Source organism: Octodon degus, unplaced genomic scaffold (assembly GCF_000260255.1).
Source record: "Octodon degus isolate 3935 unplaced genomic scaffold, OctDeg1.0 scaffold00152, whole genome shotgun sequence".
Classification (NCBI taxonomy): domain Eukaryota; kingdom Metazoa; phylum Chordata; class Mammalia; order Rodentia; family Octodontidae; genus Octodon; species Octodon degus.
Window position 1 is genome coordinate 5,816,235 of NW_004524728.1, and position 8,995 is coordinate 5,825,229.

Consider the following 8,995-nt stretch of genomic DNA (forward strand, 5'->3'; position numbering starts at 1 on the left):
ATGATTTCATATTATTTCAAAATTAAAGATAGCACCAGAATACTTTTGCTTTTTAAAAGTTTATTATTATAACTTTTGTTTATTATTTTTTTCTTAATTCCAACTTAATTATATACTTCTTGTATTAAAATGGATGATCTTACTATACAATTCAATTTTTTTTCTATCAAATTTAACTTTTTGATTTTTGAAAGAGGTAAAATGAAATCCTTTAAGTCTAAATTTCTGCCCTATTTAATGCTGGTAATCCTGAATTTTGTTTTATGATTCTTTTTTATTTATATGACATATATTTATCATAAACACTTTGCTTACATCTTTTAAATGTGCCTTTTTCAAATAGCTTACAATTAAAATTTATGTATCTTTTTGTATATCTGTGTGTGTGTGTGTGTGTGTGTGTGTGTGTAGGTGTATGTATGTTTGTGTGTATCCAAACAGGTATCATTGCACTTGTTTTCTTTCTCTAGTTTTCTAAATTTTTAAACAGATTCCTAGCTTGCAACGGGTGGGTTTCTATTGATACCTGTGATGCCATCAAAGAATTTTTCTCTTTACGCTGGTATGAAGTACTTGGTTTCATTTTAATGGTATTGTAACTAATCACTTCTGAAACAATACTTCCTTTCACCCCAACTTTACTCATGAGTTTTGGGGTCCAAAATTTAAGTTTTTCAGGTTCCTGCTCCTTGTTCTTCCTATTGATCTGGAGAAAAGCAGCTACACCCTAAACATTAGGATGTTCCTTGAAATTTCTTCCACCAGACAAACTGAAGTTTCTTCCACCACCCTTGCTTACAATTTTCCATAAAAATGTTTCCTTTTCCAAGCTGGAACTTCCCAAACCTGGTCTTTACTATTTGCATTCCTAGTGGGATTCTAGTGTGGTAAGCTCTGAACAGAATCATCCACCAGACACTTTTACAGTTTCCTTATCCAACCAGCAACTCTAAACCCTTCCACACTGCATAAACTACTGCTAATGGCTGCTAAACTACATAGTCTGGTACAGTCACATAAATGATTCCACTTCTCTGGTTCTAATATTCTGTATTAGCTTTCCCTTGACTGCGCCAGAGTATTTGACCCCAACAGTTTAAGGGAGTGGAAGTTTAATTCAGTCCATGGTTATAGAGATTTCAGTCCATGGTTTTATGGTAAATCATGGCAGAGGGTGTGGCAGAACAAAGATGCTTAGTTCACAAAGGCCTAGAAGCAGAGCAGTGGAAGAATTCCACAAAGGAGGTGGCCGGATTCTATTTATCATTTCCAATCCATACTTTCATGACTATCCAAGCACACCTGGAAGTGTGCTTCACTAATTCCCTCCATATCTCAAACCAAACTCAAGTTGACACAATCTTGAACATCACAGTTATATAGGGTGCCAATTACTCTGCCTAATTGAAACCCAGAAGTGATATAGTGTGGCTTCTGTTTAGTCTTTTTCTATGTGACATGCACAGTGTGGAATATATCTTGGAAAGTATTTTGGTATAATAATTTGATGAGTTTATGTGGAATTTTCTCTGTTTTTTTCTTTTTTTCAGGCATAACTTTAAAATATGTTTTCTTTAAATCAATAAAAGAAACTAGATCATATAAGCTGCAGTGAACTAAGAAGCAGCAAATTGGTGTATTTGCTTTTCTTCTTTTAAATATGATTAAATTATCACATTCTTGGCACACTTCATTTGCATGAAATTCCACAATATACATACTAATTGTAAAGTTATTAATCCCCATCCTCTGAGGGAGGGAGATATTCAGGAAGATAATTTTTACAGAAATCTAACCAAAATTTTAAATTATATTGTGACAAAACTATAAATAATATGAAAAATAACACTGTAGAATAAGAAATTTTGAGTATAGGTACTCAAACCAATATATTGAAATATTTTCCATATAACAATATAAATATGTATTTCAAGGTAGAATTTGAAATAGTACAGCCTAACCTACTAATTTTTCAGGTTCTTTCTTTCAATGAATAATTCTTACTATATAATTTTCCCCTAGTGCTTGTTATCTCATGGTAATATGGTGATTTGAACTCAACTTTGGGGCAATCGAGTTAGGAAGTCAAAAGAAATGGGGAAAATGAAGAAATGACACTACAAAAAAATGAAAAAAAAAACCATATCATCAAAAGTTTCTAGAAGCTGTTTGCCTATATCTCATCAGGCAAATCTTATCCCAAGGTCACATTTTTCTGTAACCAAGATTGAGCTATTGAAAAAAAAATTGCCACAGTGATATTCTGGATGCACTACCATTCCAAGAAAAATGTGCATTCTTCTCTTCAGGAAAAAAAGAAGCATGAGTCACAGGCAATCATCAAAAACCAAGATGGGGCTTATATTTAAAAAACAAAAAGCAAATGAATCACAGAAAAATATTGTTAACATAATGTGCTAAACCAAAGAAGTATTGTTTTTTTTTTCTTTTTTTGTTGTGAAGAGGAGGGTAAAAAGGCGTATGACAATGCTACAGCATGCACAACAAATTTTTTACTTTTGAAGTTTTAAGAGACACAAAAGTTCATTTCATTGCAACAGAATTTCCCAGTTGTGTGGTTTGCCCAGAGGATCAGATGTTTTCTGAGCTAAAAAGTGATCATCTGGCATTTTATGGGTCTCTGCAGCATCATTACTATGGTTCATTGTACTTTTTGCAATTGTGTTGGCCAACCTTGAAGAAAGATTCAGAAAAACCTCTTCCTGCAAACATTTCTATAGCTCTGCATATTCTAAGTCTGCTAGTTTTATATCTAGTCATGAAATGATAGGTCAGACAGGGACTAAATGAAATCGAGATGAGAATGATATAGATAAGAATACATGCTGTCAGTGCCCCATCGCAGAAGGCTTTTATTTATTTAAAAACCATACAACCTTTTTATTGTTGAGTCATCAAAATTAAAAAGCAAGGTATCAAAATTAAAAAGAGGTATCAAAATTAAAAAGCAAAAATTACAGAAGACTCAACAAAACTACTAGGAGCATCAAAGGAAGTGAAAATGGTACTAGGTACAGGGTAATTATGAACATGGTAAGACACAGGGAGAGCAGTGAGAGTGTGCTGAAGACACTAGGAGAGAGGATCTGGTGAAGTTTTGGTCTTAGACAAGCTCCTAGATAAAGAAATAATGGGACAAGACTTCTAAACCAAACTATGTGCTTAAGAGTCATCCTCACCATTGGTGCTGTCTCTGTCATCCTCTCTTTCCTCAGCCTCTTTTTCATCATCCTTGATCAACTCCAGCTGGTCCTCCCCACCATCTTCATTTTCATCATCATCCAGTAGATCCCCCTCCTCAGCAAAATCATCTGCAGCACCCTCAGACTCCATCTACACATTAGTCTCATCTTTCTTGTGGGAGGCGGTGGTCTGCTTCTCTTCAGTCTTACTATTCTTCATCTCCTCTGCTTATTTGCTCTGTTCCTTTTCAATTTTCCCCAGCCTTTTCAGTAAAGAATCCACTTTTTGCTTTATCTAGCTCAGCTCCTTCTTAATGGCCTGAAGGTCATCACCTTTCAACTTTCCAGACATGGAAGAAGATCCCCCTGGCCACTCTTAGAATTGAAGCCACTTTTGCCTCTTTGGGAGGTGTTTCCAGATACACACTGGCATTTCAAGGGCACTACTGCCCAGGCAATAGGATGAGGAGGATGAACATGTGTTGGGTAACTGTACATCTTGTCATCATAAACACATTGAAAGTCATAGTCCAAGTCAAAAGAGGAGCTGTACATCTCTGCTGCAGATCTTTTCACACTTGCTTTCCCTCTGTTCACTTTTGGCTCTGCAGCCAGATTAATATCTAAAACCTGGCCAACAATCATTCTGCCATCCTCTCCAACTACAGCAGCCCAGGCATTTCTCTCATTAACATACTGGACAAAGGCAAGGCCCTTATGAATGGAGAAGCCTACAATTTTGCCATACTTCAAAAAGATGGCCTCCACATCAGATTTCTTCACCACAAGAGTGTTCAGATTCCCAATGAATACACGGGAATTCATGGAACGACGATCTGTCTTGTTGGTAACATTGCTAGCTATTGCATTTGAAGGTAAAGTTGCTGATGGTAACAAAAACTGTAGCTGAAGATAAAAAAAATCTCACAAGAGAGGAATTAGAAAAGAGATTTGATTCTGAATCTTCTGCTCCCAGGTTCTATGTGGAGTTGACTGCTGCTTGAGGTCAGCAACGCAGTAGCAAACATTCAGTCTCTGTCTCTTCACAAAATGTGCCTGGTCCTCAAATCCTACTGCCAGTGAGCCTTGTTATAGTCTTCTGACTTTTAATCCCTTGTAAATTCCCAGTAGGTGAGTTAAAACAGTGCTTCTAAGAAATTTCCACCCATCTCCCCCAAAGAATAGGACCAAACAAAATTGTTTTTCAAGAGTCAAAGACACAGAGTTGTAAGAGAAAGCATACAGGTTTTGTCATAGGAGGACCCATTTGGAACTTTACAAATAGATCTCACCTTTCTCCATACCCAAATATGGCTCCCTTGTGGAGAAATACATAAATACAAAAATTCTGTAAAGGCATGACTAGTGAGGTTCACAATTTGAATTTCAACATGTAAGCAGAATTAGCCCAAAGTAATCATTACACATGACACTGAAGGAAACCAACAATACCATTCTAAAAACTCTGGGAAATGTGTTTTTTTTTTAATTTTAAAAAAATTTCGAAATTTTTCTTTCTGTACCGTAAAGTGGCTGATAGATTATCTAATAATGATATCAATTTTTACAATCTAAAGGCTGATTTTTGAAGGCTCAGATTGAATGAGAGGGTGAAGAACAGCAGTAATGCTTGGCTCACACCTGTGTAGAACCTACTTTGCCACCTTTACCAACTATGCACAGGAAGGAAGAGACACAGATAAGTAAAACATTGAGTCTTTCATCAAATTTCTGTCAAGTAAACTTTTTTTTCTGTATTTAGGACAGGGTCTACAGGCTCTCACTGTGTAGACCAGACAGGTAGTGATTCTCCTGTTTTTCAGCCTCCCAAGTGCTGAGATTACAGGCATGCACCATGACACCCAGTCTCCTTCTGTCTCAGTGCACCCCACGGGTGGGTTTGGCATGGTAAGGTAAATGATATACTATAGCACAAATTTTGTAATGATATTTTATAATGAATCACCCAAGAATAACATACAAGTGCAGGAAATCTATTCACACACTAAATATTAATGAATCCAGCTGAGGGCCTAACGCTCATAAAGTGCCTCCCCTATACCAACTGGAGGCCTAGAGCCCACAAGTCCCATGCAGGCCTGCTTCATGGATATATGCTGGAAAGGCCCACAGGTCAGTGGTGGAAGCTAGGAAGTCTCTGTCAGTAGGATAAAAGATCTGTGCTAGCAAGCTGAGAGATCTGAACTGGAGCTAGGAAGCAACACCTAAGGTAAGCAACAAAGCTTCCCCAAAAGTACCACAGCCATCCTCAGCAACAGTGAGATTCCAAGCTCCTCCAAGAGTGAGGAAAGCTGAGTTTCTATCAGGAAAGCCAATGTGACAAGCTTCATGAGTTTTGAGCAGTGCACCATCTTCCCCTCCACAGCCATGAATCAATGCTCAAGATGAGGATTTAAGCTTCTTGAAAGTTCACTGGGAAAGCTGACATGACAATGTCCTCCAGCAGAATAGCCCAGGAGGGCTAGCAGCTTCCAATAGCTTGAAAGCTTCTGGGAACCGCACCCCTCACAACATTTTGGCAGCTTCTCCTGTTCTGCATTTATGAAGCTGGCAACAACCCTCTGGTGGAACCTCCACACTCAGCAACTTGCTAGTCTAATTCAGCTTGTAAGAAGTTGACCACCAATTAGCTATCCACCACAACAGAGTCAGACAAAACTCATTCAATGAGGTTGTCTCAACATCTACATGATTCTAGAAATCTTGATGAAAGCAGAAGTGTTCAGCCCATTGTCACACTGTCTTGTTCACTTCTCAGCTAATACCTCAGTAATTGAAGACATACAGATTTTTGTCTTTACTTTTTCCTCTATTGAACCATAAGCTTGGGATGAACTCCAGTTATTATTAACTTTCCTCTTTGGCCACTCTTATAGGGATCTTAGATGGAATATTTCAATGTTTCCACTTCTTTCTCCACATTTTATGTTTATGTATCTTCTTCACCTATGATATTCTAGAATGCTACATATGAATCACAAAATACAGCAAAGATGTTATATTCCAGACTAACTTTATGTAGTAGCAAAATTTGAGTAAAAGCTTTTTCTCTTCATCTCTAATTTATTTTATCTCAAAGATATTGTGCCCAAAATTTGTTGCTTCATCCTAAACTGCTGTATTTCATTTAAACATGCTGTTTTTCCCATGGTAGAATCTCTACTTGAATTCACTTTAAAATTTGTTGCCAATTCAAGTTAAAGCACTGAAACTAAAGAAAACTAATATCCTTTTGCTACCTCTACAATAAATGAGCAAGACAGGTAATTTTCTGATATTAGAAAATATTTGTAGAGATTACTGCTACCCTAGAGTTTATTTGAACTTCACTTATTTTCTGCAAATAAGAAAATATTGCTTGTTATGTTAAAGAAAAACTGTCTGTAGCTGAAAATTAGCTACAACAACTTAATATTTATAGAAATATACACAAGCAACATATAAATCTGTCTGCAATGTTAGGGTTATAGGAGGTATTATTTTTGCCATTGTATATGATAAGAGTAAGAAGACAAAGGTTTTCAAGAACCTTTGAACATCTATTCCTCTTTTTACTAACTATGCTAATATGATGGGGACCTTGTTCTGTGATGGACAGTAACTGTTTCAGTGCTCCTCAACCTTGGTGTCCACAAAAACTTTCAAATGTGCTTTTTATAATCTTATTCTGTGAAATAATTTGAATATTCCCTAAGAATAAACAATCCAAATAGAGTGTTTACATATCAATGAAAATTTTGCAGTGAAAACACCATTATGGTCTCTAGTAATCAAAGGATATAAATTAAAAGGAGATGGAACTATTCAATTGCAGTCTACAAAATTCAGTTTGATTATCTCTTTCTTTAAGCTTTCTTAAAAAAATGTCATAAGACATCATGAGTATGTTGGGGAAAGCAAGCAGAAACAAAATATTTATGTTTATGAACTATCATCTCCCTACATTACATGTGTAGGGCACTTATTTTATACTTGTTAAACAAAGGTATATAATATATACATTTATCTAAATAATTCTAGTGATTTCAGAAGCATAGACAGAATGGAGAAAGGAGGTAACTCATGGTAAAGCTGTGAAATATAGCTGCTGTGGTTTGTATTTTCTGAACCCTGCAGCTTAATTTGGTTGTTATTGTGGAAGTGTTGGGAAGTGGGGCTTAGTGGGAAGTGTTTGAGACAAGAGGACAACATCCTTATGTAATCATTAATGCCTGATCACAGGACTGGACTAAATTTTACAGGATTGAAAGAATTATCATGACAGCAGGTTGCCATGATGTGCTACTTCTCTTTTGGATGCTTCTGAGGGCCTTCTACTTTGTGATATGAACTTCAGAAGTACCAGGTCTTCAGCAGAAGCCAAGCAAATACTGGCACCATGCATGAGACAGAACCCTGAATCAAAATAAAATTCTTGTTCTTTTTTATAAACTATCCAGTCTTAGGTATTCCCTTAAGTGAAAGAAAATAGATTGAAACAATAGCTATTTCGAAAATAGGAAACAAATTTGAGTGCTACTAGGTAGTAGTACCCTATTTCTATGGTTGGTCCTGACTCAGTCAAGCATGAAGCAGTGCTTGGAAGCCATGGAGGATAAGGTAGGATCTAAGTTTTTATATGTTCCTTTTCTTGAAAATATGTCATATCTTCATCACTAGCTTTAACGCTGAAGCACAAATTTTCTTTTGTGTTTTGCAAAATGCATATTCTAGCATTTTGTTAAAGGTTAAAGAATTCAAATATGCTTATGAGGAAGTTTTTCAACACACCAACTTTATTCTTACTTACCACAGGTGCATTATTTTTGGGTCTTCTGCTAATTATTTTGATTGTTAAACCTGCAATTTTAAATTATATAGTTATACTACTATTTCTTGATTTTTAAAAATCATATAATCTTTGTAACACTTTTCAATGAAAGAAATTTTAATTCGCATAATTCTATGTAGTAAATGAATTTGGGAGCTAGTTTGCCTTTCCTATATTGATATTCACGTCACACATGCCATATTAATAGTTTGGGTACCCTTCTTTCTTTTTCTGTTCTCTAGGAAAGCAAGATATTTTCTCTGGAAAATATCTATCTTTAAAATTTGGTAGGATTAATATGTAAAGCTATCAGTCCTTTTATGCACAAAGACTGAAACATTGATTTCAGTTTCTTTAATGGTTATAGGACTTTTAAGACTTTCTTATTCTTCTTAAATAATTTGCACATTGTAAATGTGAAAAATTTTGCAGATTTCATCAAAAGTTTCAAATCTACTGGCAAATAAAAAGCACAAATTTTCCCAGAGGATATGTTATCCTTATAATTCTTGATTTATCTGAACTATTTGAATCTACATTTAATGTTACACTTTTCCTTTATCTCCTTAACACTCCACTTTAATCTTAAAATTAATTTAGGTGGTTTTTATTGGCCTTATTTTTATTTATTTGCATGATAATTTATTTAACTTTTATTTATTTTCTTTATTTGAATTTATTTCATTATGTCTTATAATCTTAAAATAAGATGATTAATTTTTACCATTTTTAATGCAAAAATTCTATTACTTTATATTTTTATAGGTATTATTTATACTATGCTATAATTGTTATGTATATTATATCAAAAGTTATAGGGCTGGGAGATAACTCAGTGGTTTAAGAATCTGCCTGGCAAGTTGAAGATTCTGTGTTTGATCCCTGGTACATAAGAAAGAAGGAAAGAAAGAAAGAAAGAAAGAAAGAAAGAAAGAAAGAAAGAAAGAAAGAAAGAAAGAAA

At 35.1% G+C, this 8,995-nt stretch overlaps 1 pseudogene; it reads right to left on the reverse strand.

Annotated features, from left to right (window-relative positions):
* Positions 1-3,183: 3,183 nt before the first annotated feature.
* The window catches only part of LOC101586722, a 38,546-nt pseudogene continuing 32,734 nt past the window's right edge, over positions 3,184-8,995 (reverse strand).